At 35.5% G+C, this 13,331-nt stretch overlaps 1 protein-coding gene across 16 annotated transcripts in view; it reads left to right on the top strand.

The window, feature by feature from the left end:
* SOX5 (SRY-box transcription factor 5) overlaps positions 1-13,331 on the top strand; it is a 1,034,891-nt gene that overhangs the window by 39,369 nt on the left and 982,191 nt on the right. Inside the window, exon 1 of one of the 16 annotated variants that reach the window (XM_050746691.1) lies at positions 312-13,331. This exon is cut by the window's right edge and continues 17,912 nt beyond it. The exons of the other annotated variants lie outside the window; for them this stretch is intronic. The gene's annotated coding sequence lies outside the window, so the exon portion shown is untranslated. Of the gene's footprint in view, positions 1-311 lie in introns of those variants that run through there. 16 annotated transcript variants of the gene reach the window in all.

Genomic DNA, 13,331 nt, shown 5'->3' with positions numbered 1-13,331 from the left:
ATAACTTTTATAGTTGTTTTTTCTATCTCTGTAAAAATGTCATTGGAATTTTGATAGGGATTGCATCAAATTTATAGATCACTTTGGGTAGTATGGACACTTTAACAATATTAGTTCTTCTAATCCATGAACATGGGCCATCTTTCACTTAATCATTTCTTCAATTTATTTCACGACTGTTTTATAGTTTTCAGTGTACAAGTCTTTTCCCTCCTTATTTAACTTTATTTCTAAGTATGTTATCTTTTTGGTAATATTGTTTTCCTATTTTTTTCAGCTTATTGTTGGTGTATAGAAATGCAACCAATTTTTGTGTGTTGATTTTGTATTCTGCTACTTTACTATATTTGTTTATTAGTTCTAATAGTTTTTTAACGGAGTCATTAGGGTTTTTTACACATAAGATTATGTCACCTGCAAAAGGGATAATTTAACTTCTTTTTTTTTCTGATTTGGAGATATATATATATATATATACTTACGTTGCCTAATCGCTCTGGCTATGGCTTCTAGTACTATGTTAAATGAAAGTGGTGAGAGTGAGGATCCTTGTCTTTTTCCTGATCTTAGTGGAAATGTTTTCAGTTTTTCAATGTTGAATATGAGTAGATGTGGAATTCTTATATATGGCCTTTACAGTTGAGATACTTTCCTTCTCTTCCTAGTTTGTTGAGAGTTGTTGTCATGAAAGGGTGTTGAATTTTGTCAAATGCTTTTCTTCATCTATGAGATGCTCATGTGATTTTTATTCATTCTGCAATGTGTGTATCACATTAATTGGTTTGTGTCTGTTGAATCATCCTTACATCCCAAGGATAAATGCCACTTGGTCATAGAATATGTTCCTTTTAATATGCTGTTGAGTTTGATTTGCTAGTATTTTATTCAGGATTTTTATATCTGTATTCATCAGAGATATTGGCCTGAAACTTTCTTTTCTTGTGGTGGTGTGGTATCTTTGTCTGGCTTTGTCAGGGTAGTGCTGGCCTTATGAAATAAATTATATCAAAGATTCCCTCCTTTTCAATTTTTTGGAAATGTTTAAAAAGACTTGGCCTTAATTCTTCTTTAAACGCCCTTTAAATTCACTAGTGAAACCATCAGGTCCTAGGTTTTTACTTGGTGATTTTTGATTATTGATTCAACTTCTATACTAGATATAGATCTGTTCAGACTTTCTGTTTATCTGTGATTCATTCTTATAGGTCTCATATTTCTAGGAGTTTATCTATTTTTCTACATTATCCACTTTGTTGGCATTTAATCGTTCATAATAGTTTCTTAGGATCTTATTTTTGAGGCATTCATTGTAATGTCTCTTCCTTCATTTCTGATTTTGGACCTTCTCTCTCTTTTTCTTAGTGTATCTAAGGTTTTAACATTTGGTCTTTATTTTGTCTATTTTGTGGTCTTTATTTGATTTGTTTCTACCTGATCTCCTTTTTCTTTCCTCTTGCTAACTTTGGACTTGGTTTTACATTTCTTGGAGGTATAAATTAGGTTGTTTATTTGGGATCTTTCTTCTTTTTTAATTTAAGCACTTGTTGCCACCGACTTTTCTGTTGTTAACTTCTTTTGCTTCATCCCATAGATTATGGTATGTTGTGTTTTCATTTTCGTTTGTCTCAAGATACTTCTTATATTTCCTTTTGATTTCCTCTTTGACCCTATGGGTTGTTCAAGAGTGTGTTGTTTACTTTCCATGTGTTTGTGAATTTTCTCATTTTCTTGCTGTTATCGATTTCTAATTTCACTCCATTATGATTAAAAAGATAATTTTGAATGACTTTGATTTTCTTAAATTTGTCAAGACTTGTTTTAGGACCTAACATGTGTTCTCTCCTGTAGAATGTTCCACATTTGCTTAAGTAGAATGTATATTCTTCTGCCTTTGGGTAGAAAGTTCTGCCTATGTCTGTTAGGTCCATTTGATTAATAGTATTTTACAAGTCAGCTGTTTTTTTTATTGATTTTCTGTCTGTCTCTTCTATTCATTATTGTAAGTGAATTATTAAAAATTTCTACTATTGGCTGGGCGCAGTGGCTCACGCCTGTAATCCCAGCACTTTCAGAGGCCGAGGCGGGCAGATCACCTGAGGTCAGGAGTTTGGGACCAGCCTGGCCAACATGGTGAAACCCTGTCTCTACTAAAAATACAAAAATTATCCGGGTATGGTGGCAAATGCCTGTAATCCCAGCTACTTAGGAGGCTGAGGCAAGAGAATTGCTTGTATCTAGGAAGTGGAAGTTGCAGTGAGCCGAGATCGTGCCATTGCACTCCAGTCTGGGGGACGAGAGTGAGACTTTGTCTCAAAAACAAAATTCCTGCTATTGTTTTATTACTGTCAATTTCTTCCTTCAGATCTGTCAATGATGTTGGGTGTATTTATATTTATAATTGTTTTATCTTCCTGTTGAATTGACCTTTTTGTCATTATATAATGATGTTCTTTGTCTCTAGAGACAGCTATAGCTAGCTATAGATTTAAAGTATTTTTTGTCTGATAAAGTATAGCCACCTCTGCTTTCTTTTGGTTGCCATTTGCATGAAATTCCTTCTCCCATCCTTTCACTTTCAGCTGATGTGTGTCTCTAATTCTTTTTTTTTTTTTTTTTTTTTTTGAGATGGTGTCTCACTCTGTCGCCCAGGTTGGAGTGCAGTGATGCAATCTCGGCTCACTGTAAGCTCCGCCTCCTGGGTTCACACCATTCTCCCGCCTCCGCCTCCTGAGTAGCTGGGATTACAGGCACCTGCCACCATGCCCGGCTAATTTTTTTTGTATTTTTTAGTAGAGTTGGGATTTCACCATGTTGGCCAGAATGGTCTTGATCTCCAGACCTTGTGATCCACCTGCCTTGACCTCCCAAAGTGCTGGGATTACAGGCATGAGCCACTGCGCCTGGCATGTGCCTCTAATTCTAAAGTGAGTCTTTGGTAAAGAGTATATCACTGGATTTTTTTTTCTATTGATTCAGCCACTCTGTGCCTTTTCATTGGTGAATTTGATTCATGTACATTTAAGGTAATTATTGATAGGTGAAGATTTACTGCTGGCATTTTGTTAGTTATTTTATGCTTGCCTTGTAGCTGCTTTGTCTCTTCCTTTCTTGCTGTCTTCCTTTTTATTTAATGATTTTCTGTAGTGAATATTTGCTTTGTTTTTTTTTTTACTGTTTATCTTTTATGTGTCTATTACAGGTTTTTTTTTTCTTTGTAGTTAGCTTGAGGATTGCTTAAAATATCTTATCCTTATAATCTTTTAAGTTGATAGCATCTTAACGTCGACTGCATACTAACCACCATACTTTCAATGTCTCCTCCACTAACAAATGTTTATCAATTAATTTTTATATTATAATTAAAAATAATTTGTACACCATCTTTAGAGTGTTTCATTAATCTGTATATGTCTATATATTTACCTTTATGTGTTAGATTTTTGCTCTCTTGTTACTGTTAAGTATGTATTCATTTCAATTCAAAGAACTCCTTTAAGCATTTCTTCAGGGAGGCTTAGTGGTGAAAAACTTCAAAAGTGTTTGTTTGTCTGGAAAAGTCTTTTTATCTCTGCTTCATTTTTAAAGAATACCTTTATCTGGTATATTGTTCTTGATTGGCAGGTTTTTTTTTTTTTTTTCTTTTAGTACTTTGAATATATTGTTTCACTGTCTCCTGGCCTGAAATGTTTCTGCTGAGAAATCTGCTTATAGTCTTACATAGAGTCCCTTACCTTATATGTGACAAGTCACTTTTCTCTTGTTTCGGGATTCTTTTTTTGTGCTTGATTTCTAACAATTTGATTGTAATACGCCTCAGTCTAGTTTTCTGTGGACTGATCCCTTTGGGGAACCTCTGAGCTTTGTGAATCTGGATGTACATTTCCGATGTGACCTTGTTAAGATGTACATGGATCGTTTCACTCCTGTTTAAAGCCTCCAGTGGTTTCATTTCTGTCATGGATCAATAGCTAAAGTATATAGGGGCCTTCAAGGCCTTAATGATTTGTTATTCCTCTACCTGTTGGACCTTATAGCCTAATACTTTCTCTTTTGCTTAGTCTTCTCCATCCACAACTTAGTAATTTAGTACATCCTGTTTCTGCTGCATGGAACACTTTTTCTCCAGATTTCTGGAATGGCTTACTCATTTTTTTAAGTTTTTTTCTCAAATCTGTTTACTTAGTGAGTTCTCTCCTGGTCACTCTATCTAAAATTTCACCTTTCTTTCTTTTCACCCCTTCCCAACAACACATACACAATCCCCTCTTTATCTTGTCTTCTTTCTGCTCCTTTACTATTTTGAATTTACTATATATTTTCTTAATTTTCTTGCTTCCTTTAAGGAGAGAAAGTAAGTTCACTGAGGAGAAAAATATTTGTCTTTTCTGTTCATTCCTGTATGCCCAGAACTTAGAAGAGTGCTCAGTAAATATTTTTGAGTGAATGAATGAATGATTAAATATAAGAACATAGTGAAAAAGAAAAAAATTCAGGTAACAAAAATTGTACAACGACTTAATGAGAGAGAATTTTATTTTTAGGGTCTTAGGATGCCACATCATTCTCAATTTCTCAGCTCAGTGTTATTTTCTAGGCACATACCCAAAATAAAAATTTTTTAAAAAAAGAATAAACATTTTTATATTCTCTCTTGGAGGTATAATGATCATGCAGTCCTACAGAATCATACCTTATTTAAGGAAGTTAGAAAACACACGAAAGAATTATAGAAAATTTCTGTATAGGCTGCAGAAGTTTTGTTTCCTAAATATTAATACAAATATCATGTTAAGGAAGTAAAACAATTTAAAGTAATGATTTTTAAAGCCTACAGGTGTAAAAGCAAAGCATATGGTTGAACAGAGATTGCCAATGAAATTGACAGATGATTAACATTCATTAAAACTTTTAATTAACACCTTGGAAAATTCCATAAAATGATACTGTATGTAAATGACTATGTGTGATATCTTGGAGCATTCTCTTACCTGTTTTACAGAGGGGAATAAATGGATCACAAAAGTGCTTATGATAACAATTTTCTTTTGCCTTGAGTCTGTTTTGGGTGTTATCTAGTAGTGTCAATCATGCCAATTTGAGCTGACAATATTCTAAATATATTTGGCTGAGATATAGGTGATTCTCTGTACTTTCTGAAGGAAAGATAAACTACCTATTTGTTCCTTATCAATTCTTTAGTCTAACATTTTCTGATTAAGTAACAATGGGAGAATTTGAGCTTTGACAAAATAGAACTTTTCCAAGCTAATTTAAAATCAGGTTTGTCTGGCTGGGCATGGTGGCTCATGCCTGTAGTCCCAGCACTTTGGGAGGCTCAGGTGGGCAGATTACTTGAGGCCAGGAGTTTGAGACCAGCCTGGCCAACATGGTGAAACCCCATTTCTACTAAAAATACAAAAATTAGCCGGGCATGGTGGTGCATGCCCGTAACCCCAGCTACTCGGGAGACTGAGGCACGAGAATCATTTGAAGTTGGGAGGTGGAGGTTGCTGTCAGCAGAAACAGGGTCACTGCACTCCAGCCGGAGTGGCAAAGTGAGACCTTGCCTCAAAAAAAAAAAAAAAAAAAAGTCTAAAGTGTTAATAAAATTTTTGATTAATTAGCAATATGTAAAACAAAATAGAAGATTGTGAGAAACTGATTTTGAGAGAGACTCAAAACACTAAATTGTACTTTGTGTTGTACATTGAAACTACATTTTCTACTCACTATTTTCAATGGAATGGAAGATGTCTACTTGAAAATAGTAGGAATTGGTATAAAGAAAGTTTCAAAACTTTTGTAGAGGTCCATTTACTGTAGGATTTTGTTAATAACTTTTGAATTCTGATACAAGGACAGCTTTCAATGTTTTGCTGAGAGATTTGTGTTAGGAATATGAGCTTACCTACCTGTTGCTGAGTTGTAAACCTGGGAGGATCGTTAAACACACACACACGCACACACGCGCGCACACACACACACAGAATTAATTATGTTTTCTTTGACAGAACTATGTTTCAGTTTTTATTGGATAACATGTTTGGTCAGGGTTAAGCATCCATTAGTGATGTAGGGTAATCATTAAGGACATTAATTATCATTCAAGTTGTGATCTCTTGATATCCTCAAGTACTGCAAAGGGCTGTATGGCTCTCTTTTTTTCCTACTGTCTGCTTACAATGATTGTATATAACTTCCTCTGCTTCTCACTTCTGCAGCTTTCTTCTTCCTTCCCTGCCCCCGTGACCCCTTTCTTGTAACTGCCATTTTCACTGTGTTTCCCGTGCTTTTTGACTCTGTGCCTCCTGATGTGGACATAGCACCACACCCAGCAAGTGGTGCCCCTCCTGTCTTAGGGGCTGCTTGGTTGTGTTGAGTTGTGAATGATTTTAGATCTTCTTGTAGATTTCCAGTTTTACAAGCTCTTCAGAATTTGTTAATTTACTATTCACAATGTTTCCTCTTCGGTCAAGAGGCAGCAAGGGAAGGGGGGATAGAATTGCGTATTGCAACCATTTCAGCTGGCTGAGGTTTCCAGAACACTTACTATGTGAATGAGGCATTATTATAATTTAAATTGCTAAGTGTGATTTTAAAAGATCAGTTATAACATGCCTGCTTTTGAAAACTAATGTATATTTTAGGTTCTGTGTTTAAGTTCTTCAGAATAATTTTTTATTCTCTTTTTTATTATTTAGTATTAAGATTTTTAAAATAATTCTATAGATTAAGGAGTTAAAGCATTGGAACAGAAATATAAAGCTTTAAAGATACAAAGGAATAAATTTATATTATTATTATTATCTTTTCTAGTGTTAGGAACCTAAATGTTTTGAAGCTGAAACATAAAGAATGGAAGAAAAAACAAAAATTATACTGAAAATACTAATTAACCATGAATGCTGCCTGATTTATAATTCCATGTACAGAGATTATAAAGAAGAAATATAGCTCACAAAGGATGAGATGCTCTAAAATTGTAATTCTGACTATATAATTGAGAATAATCCTGCTGAGAAAGAAAAGGAGTTAAATGAAAGTGTAACTATATCAGGAGCTCTTTGATAAGCTCAGAACTTCAAGGGGTAAGTAAGTACCAAAAACAGAGGAAGGAGTACATAGTTAGGGCTTAGTAAGAAAGGCAGGAACTTCAGGAGAGCTGGCAATCATGGTCATTAACTCATTTATTCATTCATACCACTGGTATTTATTGGGAGCCTTCCGTATGCCCAGATACACTTGTTTATATTGAGGGCAATAAATTATAATGAGGTTGCTGCCCTCAAAATTCTACTGTGATAACACTGGGCTGTAATACTGAAAATTGACATAGTTGGCCGGGTGCAGTGGCTCATACCTGGAATTCTGGCACTCTGGGAAGCTATGGTTGGGAGGATTACTTGAGGCCAGGAGTCAGAGACCAGCTGGGGTAACATAGTGAGACCCAGTCTCTATAAAAATATTTTTTTAAAACTTAGCCAGGCATGGTGGCACATGCTTGTAGTCCTAGGCACCTGGGAGGATGAGATGGGAGGATCGCTTTAGCCCAGGAGGTTGAGGGTGCAGTGACCTTTGATCATACCGCTTCACTCCAACCTGGCTGACAGAGTGAGACTCTGTCTCTTTAAAAAAAAATAAAATGAAAGAAAGAAAAAAAAATTGCCATAGCCAAGGAAGAACTACTCAATATCTATTTTGTTCCAGACTATAAGGTAAAGATTCCGCATACTTAGGTGGAAATGCAAGCCTATGCAACGATAAAGAATAGAATGAGAGCACATTTAATCTCTTAAAGTGAGTTTAAGCTTCCAGTCACAGACAAATGTATATTTCAGCTTACAAAACAACTTGCTTGTAATTGTACAGTTGTAATTGAGCAATTGTGTGACTTGCTCACAATTTTTCTCTAATTCTGAGAAAAATCAGGGAAATGTATATGGACAAAATGTTGATGTGGTTTTTAAGTAGAATGTTTGCTCTTTGAAACTGGAAACTTTAATTTTGTGGTATTAGGTGAATTGGTAAGTAGAATCTATGTGTTTTTAAAAGAAGAGATAGCATACAGTTTGATAAGAACAATTTTTGGTTTCTTGGTTTTTGGTAGACTTGTTAGACTAGCATATGAGATAATCCCATTGAGTTTAAAAAATGCTAGAGTGTCTGTGACGAAATGCTATGGTAGAGTTGACTGATTCCTTATTCAGCAGTCTTCTGTTACATCTGGCAATGAGTTTGAATGAAGTATCAAAGCACTGTACTAGATTAACAATAATAATATGAATAACAACTAAAATATAATTAGTGTCACTGTATGTAAGACACTACTTTAAATACTTTACATGTATGAATTCATTTAATTCTCACAGTAACCCAACAAACCCAGTTTTACTGATGAGAAAACTGTGATTCGATAGAACAAGTAAGTAATTTTTCACAGGTCACACAAATAACAACACATGCCAGGTCCAAGATTTGAACCCAGGCAGTCTGAAATCAGAAGCCACATGTTTAACTTCTACGTTATTCTGTCTCTGGAATAAAAATGAGTCAATTTCTATATTACTAAAATAACATGACACAGCTGTGCATTATCTTCATATCTTTAAATATTTGAAATGGTCTTTTTTTAACTTTTATTTTAAGTTTAGGGTACATGTGCAGGTTTGTTACGTAGGTAAACTTGTGTCATGGGAGTTTGTTGCACAGATTATTTCATCACCCAGGTATTAAGCCTAGTACCCATTAGTTATTTTCCCTGATCCTCTCCTTCCTCCCATCCCCCACCCTTTGATGGGCCCTAGTGTGTGTTGTTCCACACAATGTGTTCTCATCATTTAGCTCCCACTTATGAGAACACGCGATATTTGGTTTTCTAATCTTGCGCTAGTTTGCTAAGGATAATGGCTCCCAGCTCCATCCATGTCCCTGCAAAGGATATAAGCTCATCCTTTTTATGGCTGCACAGTATTCCAAGGTGTATATGTACCACATTTTCTTTATCCAGTCTACCACTGATGGGCATTTAAGTTGATTCCATGTCTTTGCTATTGTGAATAGTGCTGCAATGAACTTACGCATGCACGTGTCTTTATAACAGAACAATTTATATTGCTTCGGGTATATACCCAGTAGTGGGATTGCTGGGTAAATATTTGACGTAGTCTTTCCTTATGCCATCAATGAGAAAAACATTGGGTAAATGATAACATGAGATATTTGGGTGGGTTTTTGGCAGATGGAACAACTGAACTCATAGATGATTGATTAATGGGTCAGTGTTAATGGAATATGGACTCTGACCTTGCCCTTGTCTTTGAGTATTGGTCTGCAACTTCAGTAAAAGCATGCATACAGATCTGTAGATGATACATGTCTTGGAGGGTTAATTTAGGTATTCAATAAAATTATCATGATTCTGTATTCATGTAAATGTAAAAGTAGTACATAAGGCTAAAATAGACACTTTCTTGAGAATGTTTCCCTGGAAAAGAAGAAAAGGTGCAGTTTAGATGGTTAACAAGCCAGTGGTTTGATGATGCTATTGAAAGAAGCAATTGGCTAATTGTTGAAAGGCCCTGTTGTTAAATTTGAGTTGATTCAGAGGCCTGAGTAGGGACACCATAACTGTCTTCAATTATCTGAAAGACTGTCATGTAGAAGAGATAGTAGATTGGCATTGTGTTGCTCTCAAAAACTGTCAGATATTAAATGAAGATTATTTTACCACTGTGAAATGCAAAACATCCAAAAATTAGAGCTGTCTAGCAGTGGAAAGGATTACCTTGTAAAACAGCAAAAGTCTTGTTATACAGAATGAGATGGGCCATTTATATTAGGATAAGCATTTTGTTAGAAAATCTCTAAGGTTTCCTATCCTTAAAAATTGTATGGTTTAATAATTTAACAAACTTATTGTGACACTACGAGAATATAAGAGGAACTTGCTTCAGGGGAAATAGTATGCATATGAGTGGGATATTTTACTTCATTTTTTGAACAGATCAAACTCAGTGGCAATCTTGAAGACTATAATTAAAGTCTGAATGGGGAGTGGCTCTAGCATTTCTTCTTCAGATATTCTTGCGATGATCCCAGACATTAACAAGTTACGTAAAGAAGCCTAATGGTCTGAATTTGATCCTCTGATTGTTGAAGAGGAAAAGAATAGTGTACCTTGGAGAGCCCTTTAATTATTCCCTAGTATACTTCTCCTTTAATTAGAAGAAAAGCTTACCAGGTTACAAACAAGAAGTTTCATTTGGGAAGCCAACAATTCTCACCTCTGTGTTGAGTTAAATATGAAGGTTTCATTTGTAAGAAGGAACTGCGTTGGATTCCTAAGTACCTAAGAAAGACACCAGATGCTCCTCAACTTACAATGGGGTTATTTCCCCATAAGCCCATCGTACATGGAAAATATTGTAAGTTGAAAATACATTTAATACACCTAACCTTAGCCTTGCCTACCTTAGCTTAGCCTTGCCTACCTTAATCCTGCTCAGAACACTTACATTAGTCTTACAGTTGGGCAAAATCATCTGGTGACACAGGGCACTGTAGCCTCAGTTGTTTAGCCTCATGGTTGCGTGGATGACTGGGAGCTGCGGCTCACTGCTACTGCCCAGCACCATGAGAGAGTATGGTACCACATATCAGTAACCTGAGAAAAGATCAAAATTTAAAACCTGAAGTATGGTTTCTACTGAATAAGTATCACCTTTGCACCATCGTAAACTCGGAAATTGTAATAAGTGCAACCATCGTAAGTTGAGGACTGTCTGTACTAACATTGCTCTTATTAACTTGATTAAGCCTACCTAATGTTTATTCCTATCAAGTTAACACAAAAGACTGGGTGGATCATCGTCCCTGGTTGACAGATTCTACTTGACTTTAGAGATAACCCTGTGTTCTGCACTCTTGGATTTGGAAGAAACCTGAATGATAATCTACTATGTAGTCCTTTATTTTTATGGTTGAAGACATTGGATGCTAGAGCAATTGAATGACTTGCCCAAGGTGATTCTGTTCAGTGGGTGGCAAAGTTAAGACTAGAACTTGGCTCTTATGACTTCCTGTGAATATGCAACTCTTTCGGATGTATTGCACTCTCTACCACTCCTTTTAAACTATGCCGGAGGTACATAGTCTGCCAAGATACAGAGGGAAAAAGGAGCATATATCTACGTTGTCTTCATTAAGTTAAAGGAGTTATATTTGAGTCTTAAGTAATTTTCAGTTTTATTAAACTTTGATCTCTGGAAATAAAATAAGAGGCAGTTGTTAAACTTCTGTTCTGGTGACAATGGAAGGGATGGAGATAGGATTCTGTGCTTAATTTCAAAAAGGATTTAGAGCTTATGGCAGTCTTAGCAACTTCCTCTAAATTGTGTAGATTACTATTCCAGTAGTAGATGGATCAAGTATCCATGTTTTAGGACAGCTTTCAAACTGGGCAAATCTAAGACATCTGAACAAAGTATCACTTTACCTGAGTTCATTCAGGCTTCTGAACTTCTGGCATAGAGGAAGGTCTACATGTTTGTGTCCTTTGCTGCAAAGGCTTTCAGATTTTAAGATTTTTTTCTAATTATTTCTGTGTTTATATTCCCTGTGATTGGAATATAAAATCAAATAGTGGTACTTCATTGTTTTTAACAGTAATTGATTTAATATTGAATTTAATCAGGATAACAAAATATCATTTAAAATGTATTGCAAAAACAAAGAAAAAGTCATGATTGATTGCCATTATTCTTATTGAGCAACTTCCTAAATATATATCTGATTCACTAAAATTTATGATAAGAATCAGAAGTGCTCCTGGTAGGTGCTTAGTAAATGTTTATTGAATTCATCCCATTAAGATTTTGGAAAAGTCATAGAAGCTTTAAAAATATATGCCTTTAGGAATATATTGATGCAGTTTGAACTAACTAAATGTTTATGGACAGTTCTTGATCATTAATTCCCATGTTAATGCCATATCAATGGACACAGAAATTTAACATAGTCATGGATCATTGGGTATTGTAGTGACAGAAGTGTGTCTAGATTAAACTGGAGATGAACACATTACCACACTGCACTGTGTTAATTTAGAAAATTAAAAGCCATACACATTTAACAGTTGAATTTAAAAATAAATGAGAATATTTACAAGTGAAAATGGAAAGAAAATTTTTCTCCTTCATGTGACTTCAAGGGAGAGGGGTAAAGGAGAAAGTTGGGGGAATGGTTTGGAGATTTTCTTGCAACAAAGTAGTTACAGTAATTTATTGTTTGTCTTCTATATACCCAGCCTACTGCAATAAAGTAAAAGTGACGTTCCCTGGTCCCGCAGAATTTACTTTTCCTTTTGGGGGAGGGCAGAAAGATACTCATATATGAAGCAAGTCATTATTAACTGCCTGAGATTTGTGTGACTGTGAAAATAAGTGGAATGCACTCAAAAGATTCCCTTAGTTTCTCTTCTTCCATTCCCCGCTTTCAGCCAAGAATACTTTCCTGCTATTCACTGTGGGTACTCATATCCTGGGGCCAGCTCATGATCTAGATTCATGTGTGTAAGAAATTCTTGTTGAGGCCAGATACCTCAAAATCACGCTGGTATCTGGCATGCGTTCCCTCTCTTCAGATCTCCTATCTTGTGCCTTTGACTTCTTGATTTTCTGGCTAATCATCATCATCACCTGTGGATTTTGAAAAATGTAGGCACTATCAGAATTTCCAGGGCTGTGGTCCAGGCACGTGTGTTTTAAAGGCTTGCTCATGTGTTTCTGATAACATTTCACTCTCCATCTTCTGGTGCCGGTGATCTGCACTCTCCATACTTATCTACCTGGTCTTTACTTCCTGTCTGGTTATTCTCTTCCTGCCTGTATAATGAACCCTCCTTTAGGTGTTTAATTTGATTTGTCTTAATTAGCATTTGGGGGCGTAACTCTTTCAAGATCATTAAAAATTTGAAAATTGGAACCAGTTGATTGTGTTATAGGGAAACAGACCTCAGTTAAAAATCTCTGCCATAAGCAAAGCATCTATTCTTGTCGGTTGATATGTATTTATCTGCTCTATCATCCTTGGGTGGAATATCCTTTTTTTTTTTTTTTTGTATCTGCAGTGTATGTTCTGTAATTGCTTCCAGAACACACTGTGTTCACCTGTGTGTTGATTGTAGCCTGCAAGATGAACAGGCATCTATTTTGAGCATTAATATACACTTGTGTCTGTAGTTGCATGATTGTGAGATTAATTTAAGAAAAATGCCTCCAGTCTATTTGAATAATTTATCTGATGTAGTAAACATAAAACTTCTCATTCAGATG

The sequence above is a fragment of the Macaca thibetana genome, chromosome 11 (assembly GCF_024542745.1).
Source record: "Macaca thibetana thibetana isolate TM-01 chromosome 11, ASM2454274v1, whole genome shotgun sequence".
Lineage (NCBI taxonomy): Eukaryota > Metazoa > Chordata > Mammalia > Primates > Cercopithecidae > Macaca > Macaca thibetana.
The sequence above is the reverse complement of the archived record's forward strand: the minus strand, read 5'-3'. Positions and strand labels throughout refer to the sequence as shown.